The 26,148-nt window shown below is 38.6% G+C and overlaps 1 non-coding gene across 1 annotated transcript; it reads left to right on the top strand.

Moving 5' to 3' along the window:
- Positions 1 to 13,627: 13,627 nt before the first annotated feature.
- TRNAA-UGC (transfer RNA alanine (anticodon UGC)) lies at positions 13,628 to 13,699 on the top strand. Its single transcript has one exon. It is a non-coding gene; the product is annotated as a tRNA-Ala (tRNA).
- Positions 13,700 to 26,148: the final 12,449 nt, after the last annotated feature.

Raw genomic sequence — 26,148 nt, 5'->3', positions numbered from 1 at the left:
GCTAGTGGACGAAGGGAGGCAAGTAGTGATAACATTAACAAAGGGCTTCTGGAGGGGTTATGACCATGAAGGAAATAACACACAATCCTTTGGATAGCGTGGCGGGGAAGTACAAGTCTTAGTGTGTAAGGCCTCCCTGGATCACTAATGAGCCCCAACCAGGGTCCAGACAAAATATAACCCTGTGTCCCACAGAACTCCCAACTGCTGGGTCTTCTGTGGGAACGGTGGAAAGAAGTCAGCCATGGCTCTTGAGGGATGTCTCTCACTGAGGCACAGAGCCCAAGCCCTCCTCCACCCATTTGGACTAGCCACTGGGTGTGGCCTTCCCTCAGGGAAGGATGTGACCTTGAGTAAGACCGCTCCCACTGGCCAAGGGCGGATTCTAGAGAAGTCAGGCATGCAGCAGCCAAAACTCCTGGCAAGCAGAACAATGAACATCTCAGTCTGGAGAAGGAATCTGCACGTACACCTCAGCACCTACGGTTCTCTAAGAAACGGAAGTGCCTGGAAGTGAATATAAGTTGTAATCTGAGGAATGGTAAAGTGATATTCAAGGTAATATATTTGGAGAAGTGTTAATGAACTAATAAATTATTAAAGAAAAAAAAGAAAAAAAAAAAGAAAAGGCAGGAGTCAGTCACCGGAGGCAGGCCACCTGTCCAGGGCAGGAGGAGATGAGGCCCGCAGCACCTGTCACCGTCGCTCGTGATGGCGCAGAAAGAACTGGGTTGTGCATGGGTCCTGGAGGGCTGAAGCAGGGGGAGAGCAAGTGCGATGTCTGGATTTTATGCCGGAGAGACTACTGAGTCCATGATAGAGTTCTTCACAGATTTTATATCCTCTATCTGCTAGAATTTGTCAGTTATACTTGTTCAAACTGTGTTTCTCCCATTTCTGTTTCCTTTGACCATTTTTGGATCACTTTTTAATATTAAAAATTTTTTAAATGGCCAAGTCTATCTTTGAAGAATTTCTTGCATGGGCGGATGCTTAGAAAGTCATTCCCCCTCTGTAGACAATCTCTTCCGCACTTCTGCTGTGGACATGATGCTTTCATTTGTAGCTCTTTAGTTTAGCAGATACAAAGGAGTTGAAGTCCCTCAAGAGCAGTGCCGTCATTGGCTCAGAAGTCAACAGGGTGACGCAGTGAGGTCTCAGGCGCTCTCCATCCGCAGCTCATGCTCCTGAGCAATGTATAGAAGGAAAAACAAAAAGAAGAGAAGGGTTTCTTCTGCATTGTTACTGCTCTTCAGGCAGAAGTTTTCCTTCTCGGACCTTTGATTCCCTTCTGCTGTGGATCTCCCATTAGCCCTGTCATGACCCCGTCTCCCAGTCACACATCGGATCCTCAGTCCCAGTCCCGGGCTGTGTTTCTCCCGCTGTGGTTGTCTCTGACACACAAGTTCTTCTAAGTAGCAATAAAGATGTGATTGATCATGGTTTGAGAAGACCTGACCGTTGTCCCCTTTGACGGGGTAGGGGTAGGGGAGACTCGCGGGAGGCCTAAAAATCAATTGTAATGGATAATACAGATTTCTTAACAGCAAAGATGAAAACATAAACACACTTCAGTTATCTTTGGCTGCTAGCAGGATGGGAAAGTCTTGGTAGGAGGCAGATATCGAAGTATTTTTGTTTCTCATCTGTTTGTGCAAAGTCAAAGCTACGTGTTACACTAGTCTTGATGCCAGTCAAACAGTTAAATTTAAAGTCATGCATGCATTCATTCTTTCATCTACTTGCTTTTCCCAGCAAACTTTTTAAAATGCTTTTACTCTTTTTTTAAAATATTTTATTCATTTATGACAGAGAGACCCAGCAAGAGAGGGAACACAAGCAGGGCTGGTGGGAGAGGGAGAAACAGGCTCCCCGCTGAGCGGGGATTCAATGATGCCAGGCTTGATCCCAGGACCCTGGGATCATGACCGGAGCCAAAGGCAGACGATTAACAACTGAGTCACCCAGGTGTCCCACACTGGATTATATTTGGGTTAAGAGATTACTTTTAGGGGCACCTGGGTGGCTCAGTGGGTTAAAGGTCATGATCTCAGTGTTCTGGAATCAAGTCCCTCATAGGGCTTAATTATTTAATTTCTATTAAATCATTAATAAAATTTTATATTTTAATAATATTATATTTTACATTTTAAATTATTATAAAAATTTAATATTTAATAATTATTTTAAAACAGGGGGCTTGACCTTAGGCAGAAAGAGCTGCTGCCCCAGGCTTGTGTTTGTTTATATTCTTGGGAGTCCCAGAGTTAAGGAAAATGGGGATTCTCAAAGGATTTTCATATGTTAAAGAAGATTCCCAGGATACCCAAGGCCTTGCCATTGTCAAGTTGAGGTTGTTTTTCTCTCTGGCAAGGCATTAACATTGAGATAATTGGGAGCTTCCTGGAGAACATTACACTCTGCCCACTTCAAGTGCCTGTCAGGTTGTAAGGACATTCAACTGTGTCTACATTTCCTTCTGGAAGCTTTGTTCTCTAGTTTGCTAAGACATTTGTAAACTGAGGGAGACTCCTGTCTTGCAGGATTGTGATCTCCTTAAGTTAACTATTTGTTTTTCCTTCTCTTAGCTTTAGGGAAGCCAGGAGTGCCTGAGGAATGTCCCATATGTCCCTAATCATTTTTATTACATCTAACCTGTACCAATGCACATACTAGTGCTCTAGGGATAGAACAAGAGGTGTAAGCTCTTAGAAGGAAACAATATTTGATGTTTTAAGATTAAATATAGTCTTGTCATACTAGCTAAGGAATGACTATTCACAAGTTCTCTCTCGTAGCTTCCAGAGATATTTGATTCTCTAAAATTGAACAAAAAGAAGCATAAACATCTTATTGTACTCTCTGTCTCTCATCTCACCTGGTTTCTTTGACTTCTTCTCAAACATGTTCTGCGAGCTATTCAAATTAAAGTAGAATGAAAGCCTGACATCCCTTACAGTGAGAGCTAACGGAGTCTTCATAGCATCAGTGGACATTTAGACAATCTAAAAAGGTCTCCTTTCTAAGCTGATTCCCTTAAAGTTCACATTGAAACATCCCATTTTATTATTACTTTAAAATGTATGTATCAGACAAGGAGTGTGTGTATGTGTGTGTGTGTGCGCACGCATGTGTGTGTGCACATGTGCATTTTACCTTTAATAGACTCAGAACTGGCCACATAGAATTTCCTTTACTAGCACTTGCCTTAACAAACTTCGCTTCATTCTTTAGCATCCTTTCCATGCCCGTTCCCCTACTTCCTCAAGAAGGTTTGCCCAGATCTCTAGTTTCTCAGCAGAGGTTTTTGTATTTTTGCTGACACAGTGGAGCAGAGTGGTAATGAACACTGGATGGACAGCAGGAACCCTGCCTGCATTCTAGTCCTGGTTTTGTCAGGACTAGAGCCCGGTCCTTAGGCAAAGCATTTAACATAGGTTCATACACCCAGATCGTTGCATTAGCTATGAAGGTCATTTTAACTTCTCATTCACACATGAAGCAGCTTGTTCCTGTTTTCTCTCATCTACAATATAATGGAATAATTGTCTTTATGGCAAAAAGATGCTGCGTGGCCGGAATGAGACACTGCTTGCAGAACTCTTAGAAATGCCTGGCACCTAAACAGTGTCTTGTAAGCACTAGCTACTGTTTTGGGGTGAGATGGGGATTGGGAGATGCCTGGGTGCAGACCTGTGGATAGACACAGGATCACCCAGGTAGAGAGCGTTGAATGAGGAAAGAGTCCACACTTGCAGGGTCTGATACAGCATCCGAAGCCACGTGTGGCTATTTCAATTTAAAATTAATAAAATAAAAACTTCAGTTCATCAGTCATACTGGCCTTGTTTCAAGTGTTCGATATTCCCATGGATTCAGGAGCTGTTGGATTGGACAGCGTAGACAGAGAACGTTTTCAGACTCACAGACAGCCCTGTGGGAAGCAATTATATAGAACAAAACCCCAAGGAACATGTTCCAATTAAGGAATCATGATAATAATAGCTAGCTCAGTGAGTATGTATCTTGTCACGTACTATGTTAAAAATCTTAATAAATTATCTCCACATCATCCTCAAAAGCTCTATGAAATACTCACAATTGTTATTCACATGTTTCATTGGAGGAAACCAGGAAGGATGGTTTAAAGGAAAGTTCCAGGTGACTTGCCAAGGATAAGGATTGGGAATGCCGTGACCCACATCTAAGTTAGATTCCAAAAGGGCCATTATAGATCAGTCTTTCATTCAGCTGCCAGCACCTCTACTACCACATGGGGCCAATTCTGAGATTCCTACAAATGGCACCGTTCATCTTGAGAATATGCTCATTCTTTATGTGTAGGTTCATGTTTCATTTTTGGAAGTGCTGCATCTCCTATGGTCACAAAGAGCGGTGATAATAACGAGATAAATATTTTCAAAATATTTCTGACTTTTCTAACTTCAAAGCCAAAAGACACAATATGTTAAATAATTTACCCAATGGTGATTTATTTTTCCATTTTTTCCCCAGTTTCGTTGAAGTATGATGGACAAAATTGTATATATTCGCAACAGGAAGTTTCAGTGTATGTACGCATTGTGAGTGGTTGCCACAATCAAGCCCATTAGACACCCATCACCTCACGGAGTTGCCTTCTTTTTTGATGGGGAGAACACCTAAGATCTACTCTTTGAGCAAATTTTGAATGTACACTACAGATTACTAACTATAATCACCATGCCGTATCTTAGATTTAGAACTTCTTCATCTTATAACTGGAAGCCTGTAGCTTTGACCAATATCTCCTTTTCTCCCCTCATCCTCCAGTCCAAAGTAACTACCATTATACTCTCTGCTTCGGTAAGTTCCATAATTTTAGATTCCACATATATGGAAGATTATACAGTATTTGTCCTTCTGCATCTAACTTATTTCACTTAGCATGATGTCCTCCAGATTTGTCAATGCTCTCACAAAAGGTAGGATTTCCTTCTTTTATACGGCAGAGCATAGGCCATTACATGGACCACATTTCCTTTATGTACTCAGCACCCACAGACATTTAGGGCGTCTCCGTATCTTGGTTATTGTGAATATTCCAATGGTGCATGTTATTAGTATCTGGCTTGGGACACTTTAGGTGAAGCACAGAAACTAGCCAGTTCCTGGATTTTAAGTCTGATGCTTGGGGTGCCTGGTGACTCCGTCAGTTAAGGGTCTGCCTTTGGCTCTGATCAAGGCTTCGGGGTCCTGGGATTGAGCACTCCATTGGGCTCACTGCTCAACGGGGAGCCTGTGTCTCCCTCTCTTCCCCATTTCTGTTCTCTCTCACTCTGTCTCTCTCAAATAAATAAATAAAATCTTCAAATAAATAAATAAATCTGATGCTTTTCCCACTGGTGTCTTCTTGTGATGTATCTATCATGTAAGGTTCACACTTAGTGTATCATGGATGCATTTACCTTCTTTTACAGTTTGTGGTCAAACATTACCTGAGGACAATTGAAATGGGGCATAAATCACAGCTTTTCTTGTTTCCACCTGAAAAGGAAGCCTCCAGGCTGCAGCCTGCTGTCCCTGGCCTTTGTTTTTGCCTCCTTGTGTTTTGCATGGTGTCAATAGTCAAAAATTAACTATTTCGCTTGCTGAGGTTTTGACAATGCTGTAGATCTATCATCAATCATGTTAGATGATAAAATTAACACAACCAAACCCTATTGTAGTCACTTTGAAGCAAAAAATTGCTTTTCAGGGATAATAATAGCTTTTTCCAAGACTCTGCCTTCCCCGCTCCTTCTACAACTTGCGGTTGGTGATTGGCAGGTGGCAATCTCTTTCAGTTGACATGTGTCTGCATTTATGTTTTCTTCAGTGACATTTTGATGATAGGTGTGACTCGTGTGATGCTAATAATACTTTTCACATTCATCTCATTTTTGCCCCAAATACTTACATATGCAGAAAATTGCTATATTTGTAAAAAACTGTTCTGTAGAATTCTATGAACTTAGAGAATTACTGCTTCATTTGATGTTGAAAATGTCATTGTCTGATTATTTCTACCCATCCCGTCAACCTCACTCTGAAATGTTATTTCAGGGTAAGAGGGAAAAATGATGTTCTCAAAAACCCAAAACCCAAACCCCAAACTGAGCATTTGTACCTCAATAAGACGATGATGCTAGTGCCATGTATCAGGGCTAATTACAGAGGAAGCGTGCTATTTATTCTCATGGGAAAACATGGGTCAAGAAATTTATTGTTGAAACCATTAAAATGATTTGTCACATTCTTTCCTTTAGCATGTATGTTCAACTGATAGACTAAAAAATGTCAGTTTTCATGTAGAAGTGCTTCTTCACAGTTTGTATTTTAAGAAATGTAAATATACAGGGCTGCCTGGGTGGCTCCCTGGGTTAAAGCCTCTGACTTCGGCTCAGGTCATGATCCCAGGGTCCTGGGATCGAGCCCCACATCGGGCTCTCTGCTCTGTGGGGAGCCTGCTTCCTCCTCTCTCTCTGCCTGCCTCTCTGCCTACTCGTGATCTCTATCTGTCAAATAAATAAATAAAATCTTAAAATAAAGAAATGTAAATATACAAAAATTATAGAAAAACGTAAACTTAATGCTATGATACATTTTATGTTCACACATGTCCTGCAACTGAATATGAAATTTGAAATGGAATTTTTAACTTTCCTTTGGGATTTTACATTTTTTAAAAGATCATTTATTTATTTATTTGAGAAAGAGAGACAGAGCAGAAAAGTGCAGGGTGGGGGAGGAGGGAGGGATGGGGGAGAGGCACAAGCAGGCTCCCCACTGAGCAGGGAGCCCCACGTGGGACTTGATCCCAGGACCCTGGCATCATCATCTGAGCCAAAGGCAGACGCTTAACGACTGAGCCACAGAGGTGTCCTACATTTTTAAAAACCAAACAGCTTTTCTAAGGCAACTTCATTTTGTGAAGTAGCATTTTAAAATAATACTCATAAAATAAGACTGACATAGTAACTTAAATAGAAAAAATTATGTTCATGCTCCACTGTGTGCCCACCCTTATTCAAAACATTGTAAAAAAGAAACAAAAATCAAAGTCCCTGATCTCTGTATTCAAAGATTTTGCTTTTGAACAATAAAAGAAAATATCAGAAGACAAAAGATGAAATATAAAATGTGCTATAAAATAGTTTTTAAACTATCTAAATAGATAGCATTACTATTTTTAACATGTTAGTGTTGTTTGAGAAGAACTTACATAGAAATTGGTGCTTAATATGGACCTTGAGGAAACTGTAAGATTTCGGTGAAAGTCTACAAAATGTGACAAAATTCAACTACCAATGCTGACTAGAGACAAAGAATTAGTTACTTAGAACCTCTAATAACTAAAAATCATAAAATAACATAAAAATCATATTGTAAGCAAAATTATGGTTGTAAGAGCTTTCTCATGTAAATAAGCAGGGGAAAATTCATTTGATTTTGATGTGTTTAATTCCAATTAAAGTAAGTTCATGTAATTCACAATGACAAAATGGATACCACTAAAATAAACTCTGGGAAGAATTTGTTTAGATTCTCCTGTCGGTTTTACATAGTCATAACATTTTTTCATTCATAAGATAATATAAACACAAATATATGTGTTTTATGGCATCCAATTTGCCTATATGAAAAGTATTCTTTTGCCACCCTTGAATCCTTTTGAGTTCTTGTTATATGAGGAGCTTTTGCCAATCCTTGTTAAGACTTAAATATGGGTAGAAGAAAGATTTCAGTAGACTTATATGCTGATGTTCTTATATAATTGCATTTTATAGCTGGGGCCACAGTGAAATAGGACCTGAGGTAATTTCTGTGGAGATCCTCCTGTTGACTGACACCACAGGCAGAATTCACTGACTTTACACTGGTGAATAAAAATTAAAAACGCAAGGAGAATACGTCAGAGACGACATCACCATTTCTAATACTGGGATGAATTATTAACATCAGCAAAGGGGTAGGGGAGGAAAACTTCATCGATAATAAATGAAATCAATCCTAAAAAGAGCTTTGCCTGAAATGCTGAGCACCAGTAAGTGGATATGTGTTTACTCTCTGAGAAGTTGTACGTGATAAAAATATAAACAGACTGTTTCCACCGAAATGAGAAGAAAATGCAGTTAGAGGATGACTCCCCATTACAGCAACCTTGAGGAGGCTACAAAAGCAAGCAGAGTGAATGGGTTCTGAAAACTCACCCAAGAACTGTGAGAAACCACTGTGGAGAGAAGGCTGAGTCATGGTGGAGGAGGGCGATTTGGCTCGCTGGAGCTGCCCAAAGTGTCAGAAACAAGGCAGCTTAAGCGGCGACTTATTCTCTGGCAGTTCTGGAGACCAGAAGTCCAAGGTCAAGGTGTGTTCAGGACTGGTACCTTCTAAGGTTCACAAGGTAGAATCTGCCCCAGCTCTCTCCTGGCTTTTGGTGGCTGGTCTGCAGTCCTTAGCTGGTAGACTCATCACCCTACCTCTGTATTCACATGGAATTCTCGTGTGTGTGTGTCTGTATCCAGAGTTCCCTTCTATAAGGACACTGGTCATACTGGATTAGGGCCCATCTGACTCCAGTGCATCCTCATCTTAACTAATTATGTCTGCAATAACCCTGTTATCAGATTTTTGAGGCACTGAGTTAAGACTTTGGTATCTGAATATTGAGGGTCTCAATTTACCCCATAACAGAAGACTGGATCCAAAAGGGGGGCAGATCCCATGATTGTGAGAATAGACTCAGAGAGAAACTCCCCGTCCCCTGCTGTGTCCTTTTCCATTTTCCACATCACCCTGAGCCCCTCTCCACCCACACCAGATGTGGATAGGGAACCTGTGCCACAGCCAGTGGCCAAAAGAGGTGGCGGGGTATATTCCCTTACGATTGTTGCTGTCACAAATTGCCACAAATTTCATGCCTTAAAACAGCATAAGTTTATGATTTTATGATTTTATATTTGTGTAAGTCTATAGTCTTGATGCCATTATTTCATATTTTGTGCTTATAAACTTTATTCTGATTCTGTGAGCTGAGTATGAAATTTAGAAAGGATTTTAAAACTTTCCTTTAGAACTTTAAAATTCTAAAACTGGAACAAGGAAATTTTTTATATATACAGATATAATAAGATTTACATGTTAAATTCATTAAGAAATTTTTATTTAAGTTTCATCATGTGCCTAATTCTATGTAAGGCATTAAAAAAAGAAATATATGGGGCGCCTGGGTGGCTCAGTGGGTTGGGCCTCTGCCTTCGGCTCAGGTCATGATCCCAGGGGCCTGGGATCGAGTCCCGCATGGGGCTCTCTGCTCAGCAGGGAGCCTGCTTCTCCTCATCTCTCTCTCTGTCTGTCTCTCTGCCTATTTGTGATCTCTCTCTGTCAAATAAATAAATAAAATCTTTAAAAAAAAAAAGAAATATACACAAAATTAAGTTGTTGCATATTTTATATAATATATACATATCAAACCATATATACAACTCAAATTGTAAGAAATACTTTAAAAGAAGAAAGGTTAAATCTAGAATGTGTAAGGAAATAATGTGCAAACTACTTGAAGAGATACCACAACTCTTTTAAACATTTGTTCAAATCTTTTGAAAAGGGCTATGGAGGAATTGGTGTTTGATATGGGCCCTGAAGATTTGCTAAGATTTGGTGAGAGTCTACTAGACATGTATAGAATGTCCAACCAAAAATGATGACTAGAGGCAAATAATCGGTTATTTTGAACACCTAAAACTTAAAACTTTTGTTAAATTAAGGGGTGAGCATTTTAGTTCCTTCTGAAGTTCTAAGGCAAAATCTGTTTCCTTGCCTTTTTCATCTCCCAAAGGCACGTGCATCCCCTGGCTTCTGGCCCCTTCCTCCATCTTCAAAACTATCACATCACTTCGACCCCTACTCCTGTCACAGAACTCCTTATCTTACTCTTTTCCTTTGTAAGACCCTTATGATTACATTGGACCCACCTGTATCCTCTTGGATAATCTCTGTCTCAAGATCCTTGATTTACTCACATCCACAGAATCCCCCTCGCCATGGAAAGTAACAAACTTACAGGTCTGGGTATTAGTACCCAGACTTCGTGCGTGTGTGGGGGAGGATCATTATTTGAGGTGACATCAGAGTGTTGCCAGTTCCCAGTTGAGGGAGGGAGTAGATGTCACTGGCTCACTGGCCAGCAAGGAGTCTGGGACATTTCCTTATGTCCCCCATGGGTTCTCCCACCACCCTTTCACAAACTACTGTTTCATATTGCTTTACTCAAGCACTCCTTGTGGTAGATACTTCTGATGTTTACTACTATCTATATTCTCTTTCCCTCCTGCGCACATGGAAGACTGTACTTCCTGTGACTCTTGTATTCTTGCCAGATTTTTCCAGACCACAACCATGAAGAAACCTAGATGTTTCTCCACGTTCCCCTTTTTAATGTTGATGGGGCCAGTGACTATAAAGATGGTTAAGATGCTATCAAATGGAGTCCCTAAGGACCAATGTGGGGCAGAAACTTCCCATTTGTGATCCTGTCCTTACCTCATATATGTTTTAAGAGATTTTGTATGTGTGAAGAATAACCTTTTCTGGAAGATTAAGTCACTGCTATTTTGGGGTTCTTTGTCCACATCGTCTGCTATTTAGGTGAACCATAACACATGCATTTTTTTACTATATATGTTTTTCTTTCTACCAGACTGTGAGCTTTCGAGAGAGAGAGAACAATAGTTCTTTTAATCATATTCCTAGTAACAAAAGAATATTTGGCTTAAGTATGGTATTTGAAAGAGTAAAATAATTAATCATACAGTGCATTCTTGCTCATGTATTGTCCTCAAGTGTTCTTTTCTCAAGTCTCTCTGTCCTTATCATAGAGGAAGGTTGAGTATATGTTGCATAATATACATTTTTAAGTAATTCCATGGACTTTCACAATGAAATTTTATCCATGCACACTGACTATAAAATCTTATTATTCTATCAAATTACATTTAACAAAAACAAGAGTTAAATTGGTACTTTTCAGTGCTTTTCGCAGAGCAAATGCACAGATAAGAAAGAGAAGGCATCTTGAAAGCTTATTTTCATATCACAAATGTATGAGTCCTTATGTGCAAAGCATTTATGAGAGGGAGAGAAGCCAGCAAAAGGCAGAGGGTGGAGGAGAGAGATAGTGGGCACATGGACGCTCTCCTACTTCTGTGCTTCCAACAAGAAACATGGCATGGCCAATCTTTCTTGTGTGGTAGCAACGAACGTGCTCGACTTAAGTCAGCGTCTAACTCGGGATAAGGTCCCATAATCTTGCAGCTGAACAATCTAGTGAAACCCACTCTTTCACAAGGGTGAATTCCTCATGTGCATGGATTCTGGACAATTACATCAATATATAAGGAAACAAGCATAAATCTCTCTGAGAATAACTTTACAGAAAGAAAGTTACATTTATGGACTGAAAGAAAATACAGAACCTTCATAATCTTGTTGAATTTGCTCATTTTGTTTCAAACTCAAAAGTCTTTTCAGGACAAATTAAATTTTCTATGACTTTCCAGAAGCATTTAAAGTAATTTATTTTAGGTTTATTCTGCATGCCTACTCCTGGGCACAGTCATAGGATAAACATTTGAGGCACTACTCTCTTCTTTGAGTCTTTAGTGTAGAGTATTTTATAGGAAAGTACATGGCAGGATGGAGATCTGGTAGAGAGGGAGTGATTTGCACCTCAGTCACATCTAGTTTTACTAGCTGTGTTTTCATGGATGGATGAAGACCCAGCAATATTAAGGTAAGATATTTAAAGACTATAATGATAGTCGTACTCAAGAGAATTATCTATATTTTGGACTTATTTTAATCAATATTGAATTACTCTGTACTTTCATATTTTTCAAAAGGAATATCAGTATATACATCTGAAGTTAAATATCTAGAATTATAGAAGACAATATTAGGATAAAGGTTTTTCTAAAGCCATCATTATATTGGAACCAGAGCTAAAAAGAGAGGATATATATATATATATATTTTTTTTTTTTTTTCTTTTGGTAACCCTTTATTATTTTGGACCTTGTCCTCTACTAGTTTCACTGATATAGGTAAGTGTATCCTATATCATTGAATTAGTTCATAAATGAGTTTGTTGTTCTTAGCTTCTGATCTTATCTTGGCCAAGAATGTCCAAATTTGCTAAGATAGAGCAGGAGTGTGTTTTAAAGTTTGCATCTTCTTAGCAAAGAGAAGGAGTGTCAGAGCCAGAATATGCTGTTAGCGATAACCCGGAAATTAGATTTTCTGTAAGGCTCCAATGAGCTCATCAAATATTTAGAGAGCCCTACGCTAATAATCCTATCAAGGGATATGCTGCATTCAGCATTATGGGTTGTGGTAATCAAGCAGACGAAACCAAAGAATAGCTCTTTCATTTATATCTGGTATTCCTGTTTGTCCTCTCATTGTGGAAATGTTATTTATCAAATCACTCTTTCATCTTTATCGTCATAACCGGTGAAAATCAAGTGCTGATGGTTCTCCACGGCTTGGACTCAGGTCCTCCTGGAACGTGCATGCTCCCCTCAGAGCAAGACTGCTTCTTCTGGTCCGGGCAGAGCCTGTAACTTGGGTGGGCTGCTAGATCCAGAATGCCATTTCCTTGTACTGAGGGGAGTATTGTTACGGCAACAAGTCAACTCCTTCATCTTTCTCTTCTTAGTAACAAGACCCCTTATTCTGACCTTCACCCCAGGAAGGATATGAAGGTTGTTCAGAATATACCACCCCCAAATAAGGCACTCTGGCACAAGGATGATTTTGAGATGAAGGCAACTGTTTTCCTGGAAGCAGACCCTAAATTCCTGTTATAATGCTCCCAACTCACATGTTCCAGGAAGGGGATGCCAACCCTCCACTGGGGGTAGCATCATCCCGAGAAGACTCTACACCCTCAGACCCTCTGGAGAGCCCCTATCTCCCTCTGGGTTTCCCCTATACATTTACTTACCCTAGTTTGCACCGTTAAAAATCTAAACCCCTCTTCCTTTGTCCTGTCACTTCCCACTGATTGATAGTTCCCCTGTCCTAAACACCCCTTTGAGTTACTCATTGCTGGGTTTCTCCCCGTTGTGTTTGGGGGAATGGAGGTGGGAGGGAATTAATACGAAACTCTCTTTTTTTCTTGTTAATCCACTTTCTGTTGTTCTAATTTTCAAGGCTCCAGTCACAGAAACTAAGGGACAAAAGAAGAAAGATTTTTTTCCCTTCCCCTATAGAAGGCATAGGGACTTTGTGGAATATAATTAAAATATTTTCTTGGATGGATGAGTAGGAGACCACAGAAATAAGATGAATTTTGAAGGAAGGTGGTACTTCATCATGTCTATAAATAAGGCTTGGGAAGCTAGCACGATACTGAGCTCTAAAGCAGCAGGGCAATTCTATATTAATGGTGCAAAACGTCCCTTGAGGAATGCTTAAGAATGCTCCGTGACTGGAATTTGAAACCATAGGAACCCAGGGATGTTTAATTCCCTAGAGATCATCTGCCCATGTTTTTAAAAGGACTAACTGTGCCAACTCATCTCCATATCAGGCCATCTCTGTATTTGGGGATGTAGCTCAATGGTAGAGCATATGCTTTGCAGGCATAAGGTCCCAGGTTCGATCCCTCGCATCTCCATGACTTATTCCCCTCAACTGTACTAACCTGATTTTTAGGCTCATTCATGAAATATCATAGCATCCTTACAGTGGAAGGTACATCATCAGCACTGCACATCAGTCTAGATGACAGGTGATATCTTACTCTATTAAATGAACTCCATGAAAAGCTTGGGTTGTGATAATATTTTCTTTCAGTATCAATAGCATCTTTTAATTTTTTTATTTTTATTTTTTTATTATTATTATTTTTAAGATTTTATTTATTTATTTGACAGAGATCACAAGTAGGCAGAGAGGCAGGCAGAGAGAGAGGAGGAAGCAGGCTCCCTGCTGAGCAGAGAGCCCGATGCGGGAATCGATCCCAGGACCCTGAGATCATGACCTGGCCGACGGCAGCAACTTAACCCACTGAGCCACCCAGGCGCCTGTTAATAGCATCTTTTTATTAATTGAAAATAAAAACCTAGTCTTCCCAACAAATCTTTACTTCTCTCCTGGATTTATCTGAATTACTGCTAACACCCCATTTCTTTTCATAAAACCATACAAATGGTCAGGTGGGCACTTACCCGCTTTGCCGTGGGCATAGCCCACTTCAAGAATGAAAACACAGCAAACATACTTCTTACACTTCTTATTCTCAAAGTATTTTCACATGCGATATTCTTTTGTTATTTGCAGCAGAGTTATAGGAGGTGATAGTGCTGGGTCAGCCTCACAGACTTCACAAAGTAGAGAGATGTCTTTGGTGAGTTCCACCTCTTCTGCATTACTGATCTATTTGAGTATATGGTTGTCTACTTTCCCTGGATGTCTTAGTTGTATCTCCCATTCTCATCGGGACAGTTAAGGTAACTCTCATGCTGCCCATCAGCCTTCCTTCCCAGATAGCACATGATGGTGTTTGATGTGAATCAAGGTACAGTTCTCCCTCTGTGTTGAGGACCCCCCGGAAGTGGCCCTGCTTGCCTTTACTTGTTTGCATTATGAATAAAACTGGGAGATCCAATGTTCAACACTTAATTTGTGAGGATAAATCTAAGACCTTCAGATCAAAGACATTTTTAATTATGTAATACAAGGTTGTACATGGATTCGTATTTCGGAGGAATATTAAAAAACTCCCTTAACTTATTCACCATCTTTGAGAAGCTATTAAACCTGAGAAGAGAGTGAAACAGTTTCTCTAATTACTAACATATATTACACATTTTATTGCTTCATTTGAAATAGTATCTCTTCTCCGTGTGCTCTCAAGGTCAATGTCCCCTTTCTTGGATCACAAAGATGCTTGGAAAGAGAAAGAGAAAGGTTACGGGCACCAGCTCAGCCCCTGTCACCACCTGCCCAAAGCTGTGTGACAATCCCCATATTTTCTTGACAGCCCAAACGACACCCTTCTTTTTCTTAAAGCATGACTCAACTGTCAAGTTCTTGAACTAAAGTCAAATACCATTTCATTTTTTTATATTCTGGAAAACGGGAGGATTGTCATAGAAGTAAAACCAGAAACTGTAAAACAAAGAAGCATTGCATGTTTTCTGTGCCCAAGAGGGCCAAAAAGAGAAAAACACCACCAACAAAACAAGGAACAAGTACTATGACAGTTATGGGATGATGACGCAGCAGCATGAGACCCTCCATTCCTTACCACAACCTATATGGTAGGTGCTCTCTTCAGCCCCATTATAAAACTGAGGAAACTGATGAACTGGGGTCCTGCACAATTGCTTTAGGTCATAGGTCTAGCTGAGCAGTGTGGCCACTACACAGACCTGAGAATCACTCTGGCCCTGACACTACAGAGACGTGTAATGTTGAGAAATGAATCTGTCTCTATGGGTCCCCTAGATTGCACGCAGATGGTCACAGGCTGGAGCCAAAACAGCCTGGGCTCTGGTGCTGGTTTGACTCCACACTCAGGATTCTGGCTAGACTAGATGTCTGTGTGGGCCTTGTAGCCCCAGTGACCTCCAGTAGTTTTAGAAAACAGCAATAATAATATTTAGCTCAGAGGCATTTGGGGGAATCTGGAAAGTTGACATATTTTACATGTCTTAATTCCTGAAACACTAACTGTCAATAGACATGAGTTCCTATTTTTTCCTTGATCAAGTAAGAGAAAGATGAGGAGTCTTATCATTCCAAAACACAAATTCCAAGACAAACCCATTATTTGGAGAATTAAGGAATATAACTAATGAAAGGAATATAAAAAATACATAGAAATATAAATAATTTCAAAGTTTTGTGCAATATTTTAATGAAAGTGAATGGGTAGAATTATTCAAAAAAGAGTCAGAGTACAGTAAACATGCTTTGAGCTTGAAGAAGGGAGGGAACTCATAACCTGGTAAGGTTTGGGAATTTTGTAGGACTAGGGAAACAGTGCAGGTACAGAAGACTGCAGAGCCTTTTAAAGAGGCAAAAAAGTGGGGGTGCCTGGGTGGTTCAATTGGTTAAGCATCTGACTTTTGATTTTAACTTGGTTCATGGTCTCAGAGTCGCGGGATCGAGCCTTGTGTTGGTCTCGTGAATCAGCTCAGAGTCTGTTCGAGATTCTCTCTCCCTCTGCCTTCCTCACACCCTCCTCCATTTGCTCACATGCTTTCTCTGTCCAAATAAATAAATAAAATCGAGAGAGAGAGAGAGAGAGAGAGAGAAAGAGAAATGTGCTCACCATCCACCATGTGGCAACATGCGCAGAGGAGGCCAGACAGTACAAGAATTCGGAGATCAAGGATCCACATTTGATAGGAGCCGATCAGAGAGTGAATTATACTGTGAAGTCAGGGGGTGGGAGATAAAGCAGGAATGGAGACTTGCAATCCAAGTTGGGGTGGCTGTAGATGTCTGGAGAATTTGCTCTTGATGCCGGTGATAAAGGTTAGACCCCATTACTTCTTATATTTTTCATTTCCTCTTGATTTCTTGATTCCTGTAATGCTCAGTTCAGAATCACTCTCTTCCCCAAGGTTCCTTACACCTGCCAGCCACGTCAGGTGCCCCTTCACTGAACACTCAATGTCCCATGCTTCCTTTTATCACAAAACTCATCATACTTGACTGTAACTTATGGACGCTTTGCCTTGTCTAATGATTGTGAGCTCCTCGAGAATGGAGATCATCTCTTAGTCATCTTCATGTTTTTATAACTTTACATTAGAGTAGTAGACTTACAGAAAAGTTGGGAAGATAGTACAGAGTCTCCATATACCTCGGCACAGGGTACCCCTTATTGACATCATGTATCAGCAATGGTACCTTTGTTAAAATGAACAAAGCACTATCAATACATAATTAAGTAAAGTCCATAATTTATTCAGGTTTTCTTAGATTTTACCTAATGTCCTATTTCCGTACCATGATACTATTCAGAAGGATGTTTGAGTGTCTTCTTAGTTTTTTCTCCAGTGTGACTGGTTTTCAGACTTCCCTTGTTTTTCCTTAACAGTTTTGAGGTCAGATACAAAGCAGTACTGGTTAAGTATATCGGAGGATCCCCTTTTAGTGGAATTAGTCTGATGTTTGTCTCATTAGTAGATTGCAGTTACAGGTTTTTGGAAAGAAAAGCACAGATGTAAAATGCTATTTTTGTGACATCATCTCAAGGCTATATGCTCTCACATACTTATCATTGTTAATATTGACTTAATCACCTGGCTGATATTTTTCAGATTTATCTACTGTAGAGTCCCCCACCCTTTCTATACTGTGTTCTGGAAGGAAATCACTATGTGCAGCCTGCACTCAATAAGTAGAAAGTCCCCCTTTCTGTAGGATGGAGAACCTATACATTATTCTGAATTATTTGGTACAAGAATTCTCTACCATTTATTAAATTTATGCAGTCATTTAGTCATCAGTAAGTACTCATGCCTATTTATTTTATACTTTGGGTTATAATCCAATGCAACTTTATTTTTTGGTCAAATGGCTCCTGTTGTGGCTATTGGGAGCTCTCTCAGTTGACCCTTGCATCCCTCCAACACACCCCCATGAGTGTCCGCTTGTGTGTGCTCAGCATTTCCCTACTTTCTGACATCACAAGGTATTGCAGAATCATTTTTCATATTTTCTTTCTCAGTCCTGGAATCAACCATTTCTCCCAAGAGCTCTGGGTTTTTGTTTCTTTCTTTTGCTTTTGTTTTGTTCTATTTTTGTTTCTGAGAATGGTATTAGAAGCCACAATTCAGGAGCTCAGAGTGCTGATTGACCACTGGGGCTTCAGTTTTTTGAGATTATCTCACCTGCCTAAGCAAGAACATATATGCAAATGTATAGTTATGCATGAATATCTACAAATACTTCTAGGTGTAACCAGCTGTATCATATTGAGTGCAACATGAGTTCCTACTGATGTCTCCACCTCTAATGCATTACCATGTGGATGATTCTAGCCTCCTCAATTTGCTTATCTGTAAAGTCCCACCTTAACATTGAGGCATCTATCTACTGACATGTTCAGCTGCGTATACATGTACCAGAATTGTGACAGCAGAATCAGAATTGTTAACCTGTATCAACTAGAAAGCAGTGTTTAGTTGCATTCATTTTGATCTTGGTCATACAGATTCCACCCATTTCCAAAGTTACTTAGATGAGCACCTTCCCCCAGCCCCTTATGTGAGGTTGTTTCGAACATTTGTAACAGATAGAATCTCTTGTCACAAATGATCTAACTTCTTAACAATTTTCTAATTTGTATACTTTTTGTCGTGATGTCCTATAGGTTTGGAAAAATGAACTGCATCATGTATCTACTATCACAGTATTGTACAGACTAGTATAAATTCCCTAAATCTGGGACACCTGGGTAGCTCAGTTGGTTGTGTCTACCTTCCACTCAGGTCATGATTCCAGGCACCTAGGATCTAGTCCCACACTAGGCTCCTTGCTCAGCAGGGAGCCCGGTTCTCTCTCTGCCTGCTGCTCTCCCTGCTTGTAATCACTCTCTCTCTCTGACAAATAAATAAATAAAATCTTTAAAAAAAATTACCTAAATCTTCTGTATTCCACCTATGCATCCTTCCCATCTCCCCACAAAGCTCTGGCAACCACTGATCTTTTTATTGTGTCTATAATTTTGCCTTTTCTAAGATAAGATATAATTAGAACAATACGGTGTCAGTCTTTTTCTGACTGTCCTATTTAATGTATCTATATACACATAAGATTCCTCCGTTTTCCATGGTTTCATCACATATGAATAATTGAAATGAGTCATAAATACAGTGTATTTGTGTATAGATGGAGTGTATTTTCGACAGTGGTTATCCTGAAACACGAGGCACCAGGAGGCACTTGAGGTTTTGTTATTATTACTTTAAGTTCTTTGATTTGCTTTGATTGTTGCTAGAGCCTCCCAGTCTCCCAGAAAAACACGTGAAGACATGTGTACACACATAGACGTGAATGGGACCTACATCTTTATTTTAAAGTTATTTCTTCTAATATCCATCTTTATGTTGAAATCACACTCAAGCTATATTTGCTAGCCATGATAAGAACTTTAATGTCTTATAGCAACTATCAAAAATCTATTGTTGAATTAAGAATTGCTAGTATTACAGAAGAAATATCAGCTGCTTGTGGTGATTTGGATCTCTTGTTTTAACATTGATGCAAAAAACTTGAATATATTCCATAAGTGCTGAAATATAGAGATAAGTGTATCTTGAATAACGACGTGGAGAAGTCACCAATAAGCACCTTTAGTAAATTGCAAATTATTGTCTATTGCAATGTCCAGAAATGTAAGTTTCAGAGAGAGTGGCATTTCTCCCGGAAATTGGATCCTTGGAAGGGTGAGTCAGCCGAGTCCAAACTTTGATCTCAGCACTGCGGAGAGTGTCAGAGATAGCAATCACAGGCAAGGAAGTGGGTCAGTTTGCCCCCCTGAGAACAGGATTTTTCCACTCACTTCCTGGTGGATGAAAAAAGTATTCTGTGCCAATCTGCCCATCCTAACCTCCCTTTAAATCCTCTCTTCATTTATAGAAACACAAAAATCTGTTTCCTAATGAGCAATGTATCTATCAGTAAGTCCAAGGGTCATGCATGCTAATGCTCAGATTCAGAGCTATTTGCAAAAGAGACTGTTGCACACATGCCGGGACTTGATCACACCCAAGGCTCTGTACACCTTCCCAGCGCTCCCCGGCTGCCACTAGTGCAATTATGGCTTCCTCCATGGGCTCTCATTTTTAGCCCTTCTTGGGCACGGTGCCTCCCAAATTTGCCTGCTTTCTCTAGTCCTTGTATAAAAACTCCCTTATTCTGTAACTTGCAGTGACTTTTCTTCCTGACCACATTTAGACTAATGTCCTGAGATAAACACCTTTCTTGGAAGGAGTTGAGGATTTATTTACACATTTGTAGACTGTTACATTTGTATATGTATTTACCTAAAAGCAGAAAAAAAGCAAAACTGTGGTTATATATTGATGGGTTATTTTTCATAGAATTTGTATGCTTTGGTGAAAACAACTTTAAAATGCCATAGATTTTACTATGTTTTCTATTACTGTAAACACTTTACATGTAAAGAAAAACAGGAAGCACAATTAAATATTCTTACCTGATGCAAAGTAAACACCCAAGAAGATTGTTTTTGTGGTCATTACAAAGCACATAAAGCCATATGAGGTATAAAAATATATATTTCTAAAAGCTCACAATTTGTAACCAATTGAATAAATGTATTGAAAATTGCTTGTAAGGTAGAAAGTTTCACAAATCATTTTTCACTTCCATTCAGACATGGGTCTGGAACACCGTTACTAACCGTGATTAATACTGCTTTTATCTTGAAATTTCCTTCATCTACACAACCAATGCTCAAAATCAAGATATTAAAATATGTGTTTTTATTGCTCAATTTGCATATTCAAGAAACAGTAGTTGAGGTTCCTACATGGATTTCTACTTAGTAAATCTTGTGAGTTAAGGCAGAAATGGAAAATAGCAGTCCCATCTACTAAGAAAAAGATTTAATTTTCAGCTATCAAAGTTGCAATGCAGTTTGTAACGTGGGGCTTGTACTGAACATGTCCTTCACGTGTTATTTTGCTATTGCATGGTTTCTGTCCTTTCTGAGACTGCCACGCATAATGATATCAAGTAGAGTTCCTCTTCTTGCTATTGTCACTCACACTTCACTTGATAAACAGTACTGGACAGGATGGAAGGTGGAAAAAATGCTTTTTCCAAAATTTGTGGAAGCTTTATGCATTGTTATCTATTTCAAAAGAAAGAGATCACAGAAATGCGCTTTTCCTTTACACATGTGTCAAACTGGGAACAAGAGGCCACATTTCAATGGAAGGGTCTTCTGTACTACTTCCTTCTTCTGTACCTTCCTATGTCACCTCTCTTGGGGTGGCCCTTAATACAGGTGGAGTAAAATGCATTAAACTCTGTGATGTCCCTGTGTTGAAAGATTTCATTTCTGCTTCATCCAGGGATAATATTCTGGACCATGGAACTGGGAGTGCAGCGAATATAGAAATGTCCAACTGGGGCACCTGGGTGACTAAGTCGGTTAAGCGTCTGTCTTTATCTCAGGTCATGATCCCAGGGTCTTAGGATCAAGCCCTGCATTGGCCTCCCTGCTCAGCAGGGAGCCTGTTACTCCATCTCCTACCACCCCTGCTTGTGTTCACTCTCTCTGTGAAATAAATAAAATCTTAAAAAAAAGAAAGAAAGAAAAAGAAAGAAAGATAAAAAGAAAGAAACGTCCAGCTGTAAAGATGCCATTAGGCAGGACATTAAGTCTAGAAGATTCTTTGTTTCTCTATGAAGCAGAACTAAAAAGAAGTATTTGAAATAGACCTCTCTATTAATTATACATGTTTAAACTTGCTTCTGTGTGGTATTAATTTTAACTCTCTTGAGACAGCAGTTCTATTATAGCTCCAAGTCTTCTTTAGGGATAGGGACATCCAGTTAGCATTCCAAAATTACAAATTCTATTTACTAGTATTGAAACTGGGATGTAACTTTTTTAGCATAATATTTGCATTTTTGAGCAGTTTAGTTTTTAAGATTTATGTTAGAAACAAATTGATCCTTCAGTAGTGATGACAGATCTTTAAGTAAACATGAGAAAATAAATATAAATATGTGCCTTCTCCATATATTATTACTCAATTTCCAGAGCAAATAAGAAGGTTGGGACAACTTTATATCTCTCACTTAAGTAAATAGATTTACATGATTGAGGTAATCATTGTTTCCCTTCCCTTGAAATAAAAATAGTAGGCAGCAAAGTACTTAAAATCCAAAGAAATTAGTATATTTCCATTTTTTATTTAAATTTTTAAGATATTTATTTATTTATTTGAGGAGAGAGCCCACACCGATGAGTGGGTGGGGGTGGGGCAGTGGGAGAGAATGGGAGAATCCTCAAGCAGACCCTGGGCTAAGGTAGACCCTGAGTCAGGGCTCCATCTCATGACCCTGAGATCATCACCTGAGCTGAAACCAAGAGACGAAGACTCAAGCAACTGAGCCACCGAGACACCCTGAATACTTTGCATTTCTCTTTTTAAAAATCTTACTTGTGAAGTGGAACAAAAAGTAATGGGTCCAGGATAATATGAATAACAAGTACAGAGAATATCAGAACTCTTGTTGTCCTCAGGTATTTTGCCGGGAAGTAAATATCAATGATTGTCATGTCTCTAAGAGAAAATTCAGGGCATGTTCTTTTAAATTTATCAACCATGTCATTGCTTTTCATTTTATACTCTTGCAATATTTTAATAAAATATTGCCTTATTATTGAGGGTAATGACTGCTAACACTGAAGCATCACTAGTAATTTTTTCCTTAGATATCTTCCATACACCTGTGAACTTAAATGGAGAAACAAAGCAATTAAATTGTCACAGATTTTTAATGGATTACCAATATGGTTGCTTTCTTTGGAGTTGAGTGGGTTATGATGGGTATCACATATATCCCAGTTTCTCAGAAGTATTATTTATGTGCACAGAAATCTTTAAGAAAAATGACTAACTTTTGAAAAAGAATAATTTTGGGTATAGTTACAATTTTATATACTATAATTTTATAAATCAAATCTTGCACACTAATATGCAGGTACAGATATTAAAGCATTGCTGTATGCAGTATCTCTCTTCTGAGTCTTTATATTTTAATAATGTTTCAAGGTCTAGGATAGATCTCACTCTTTCTATCTATGAAAATGATAATCAGTAAATTTATTGAACAACATAATATAGTTCAAGTGCATTAACTCTAGAGCCAGAATCTCAGTCCCTCCACTATTAGATGTGACTGAAAGCTACTTACCTTTTGTGTATCTCTATTTTCTCGATTATAAAAAGAGGGAATGACAGTATGGATATGGTGCTGTTATGAGGATTCATTAAGTTAATACATGTAAACCATTTTGAAGAGGGACATGTAGTGTTTTATAATTGCCAATTACTGCTCTTTTGTTTGATTTTATCAAAACCCTATTAGTAATGCTACCTTTTCACTTTTTGAGATAAAAACCTGAAATTAACCCACTTTAATTTACTTGCCCAAGGTCACATACCTTGAAAGAATTGTAGCCTGGATTATAACCGAGATTATATGATCAAAGTCCACGGGTTTTATTTCTATGCTATAATTTCTCAATCCATATGCATTTTTCCTGATCTCTCCATTTTTTATTATCCTTGGGTTATATCTGATATAGTTATGGGACAGTTCTGAATTTACCTATGCGCTGCTTTATAGATACTCTTCTCCATACGTTTTATTTTATTCATTCAGATAGGTTAGAATCTCATCAAAGGAAGTGTTGTGACTTAACCCAGCTCTTTCTGAGTCTGTACTATTGTCCTTAAGCAGTAGTATTTGCTTAATACACAAGATTTTATTAGAACAATGCTGAAAAGATATGTTTTAAAATATGCAAATCTAATTACAAATTTCTGTAGAATTTTTTGAAATGTTGGCAAATATATTCAGCATAATTATATTTTCCTCCATCAACCACCATTGTTCGCTTCCTGAAAGTTTTTGATGCATAGATTAAAGGTTGACGAGAAGGATGTTGCACAGCTGTAACAAGAGGGAAAAGTACATTACTCCAGAAGAAAAAAAAAGGGAGGATATTGATAATTCCACCTGGCCAAAAGGTATGTGTAATAATTTAACTGCACAGCACAAATGGCATTCAAAATCTGTGTTCTCTTTAGTTGCCAAGTTTAAGCTTGCTTCATAAAATTAGAGTTACTTGGAGTGATTCTGAATTATAAAATGGTAGTCTGCAAAGAACATCTGTGCTCCAACCTCTAGTATAATAAATGTGGGATATATTTATTCAGGGTAATCCAGAATAAAATATGCTTCCTTGAATTAGCTAGCTATTGACTGCACATGAAGGGATAGAGAACTGAATACCTTGTCTCTGGTAGCTGAATACTTATTATATCATATTTTGCATCATAGAGGCAGTAAGTCAAAGATCACAGTGAGACTAAGAGTCAGGTATAAAAGCCCTAGTAGCAGTAACCTATTACTTAACCTGTTTCCTGAACTTTGTAGGTATCTATGTTTAGCAGCAGTTAAGCAGTTCTAAAGGACTGTAATGAGTACCAGGGTGTACTTACTTAGAGTAAGAGAAAATGAAAAAAAGGATTTGAACACAGATATTCCTAACAGCATGTGCTAAATCTTCTTTATGAGCAACATTTTAATAAGGCCACGAAGAAATGTAATTGAGATAAAATATGATCATTAATGCACATGGTTGTGCTGTATTAATTTACGTACATATATCAAACATGACCTGTTTCCCAAAGCTCCCTTTTGAAGATAAATTAGATGCTAAAGTTTTAAGCAAACAATGTCATTTATGTTGCAGCTTGAAAATAAAGGACATTTTCAAAAGGTCCGATCTGAATTACAGTAGGTGTTTACTCACTATGATATGTAAAGCTCTTAACTGATAACGCACTTTTTCTTCATCAACAAGAAAGTTTAGTGTTATAGAAATAAGAATATTTGTAATATTAGACTACCTCTTATGAAAGAAACAGTAAATCTCACTAAACAAAACTTAAAACACAAAATTCTAATGTGTTAATAGTGCTAAATTAGCACTGTTTTATCGGCTAGTAAAATGTCTAAAATGGACTCTAGTAGCTAAGCACGATCCATAGGGACACATACTCATTTCTTATTTAAATTTTGGCACTTCTTCTTGAAATGATGATCATTTGTTACACAATCATCTTCTAATGGCTATTCCATGGCATAGCCACTGCACTCAGATCATGATATATACTTTTCTTCTTGCAATTTTGACGATATTTATTTAAAATAATTTAGTGACTGGATCAAGTTTGAATTTAAAAACTTAAGTAAATATGAATTGTAAGGAACAGACTCAACTATAGATAACAAACTCATGGTTACCAGAGGGGGGTCAGGGGATGGGTGAAATAGATTAAGGGCCCACTTACCACGATGAGCATGAATGTATAGAATCATTAAATCACTATATCATACACCTTAAACTAATAAAGCACTGTATGTTAACTGCACTGGAATTAAAATTAAAAACCTAATAAAAATGAATTGCAATGTCATTGAAAATTATTCATGCATTTATTGGTGTCTGGAATATTTTAAAAAGAGGTTAAGGTGGCACATGAAAACCATGAATTAGTAAGACAGAAATGTTATATGGAGCAACAATAAATAAGGGAGAAGCTTTGCAAGAATTCTGTGTTTTGAAAGGCACGAGATTAATATGGTATTTGGCCTACAGGTTGGAAATAACCCAACTCAATGCTAGCCTTTCTTAAATGAAAATTTTTACGTCAAGTTTGCATCACATATGAACTCTACCATGCTCACCTAGCATTCAATAACTGGGTTTTATGTTCTTTAAATACAGATTATCTTCCCTCTTCAAGATGTGTACTGTGCCTCACTGCCCTTCCCTTACAACATGAGGAAAATGGCCTTCCCTCACAGCATGCGATCTATACCGCAGCCTGCTTGGTGTCTAAACCTACCCAGCTGGCCAAGTTCTCACCATCTTCCCTTTATCCTTTCTAAAAGGTCCCTCCATATCCTACCTTAACTGAAACCTCTCTTTCCCCATAGATAATAAATTCCCTCCACCTCTCTAAAATCTCATTATTGTACCTTCCATATTCCTAAGGATCACTGTCCTTTTCTGTGTACATTTTTATTCCATGTAATTATTTTTCTACCTTATGAAAAGGTGTAATGATCCTTACAACTTGGTATGAATTACTTTTCTGTTGCTACCGTAACCAATTGTCATAGGTTTATGAGCTCAAAACAACACCCACTTATTATTTCATAGTTCTGTGGGACGGAAGTATCAGCAGTCTGGTGAGCTCAATGGGGTACTCTGCTGAACATTTCATAAAGCCAAACTCAGGTGTCTGTCAGTCTGTGCTTTTCCTG

Source organism: Mustela nigripes, chromosome 8 (assembly GCF_022355385.1).
Source record: "Mustela nigripes isolate SB6536 chromosome 8, MUSNIG.SB6536, whole genome shotgun sequence".
Taxonomy (NCBI): domain Eukaryota; kingdom Metazoa; phylum Chordata; class Mammalia; order Carnivora; family Mustelidae; genus Mustela; species Mustela nigripes.
Note: the sequence above shows the minus strand (reverse complement) of the source record. Positions and strands in the feature narration are given on the sequence as shown.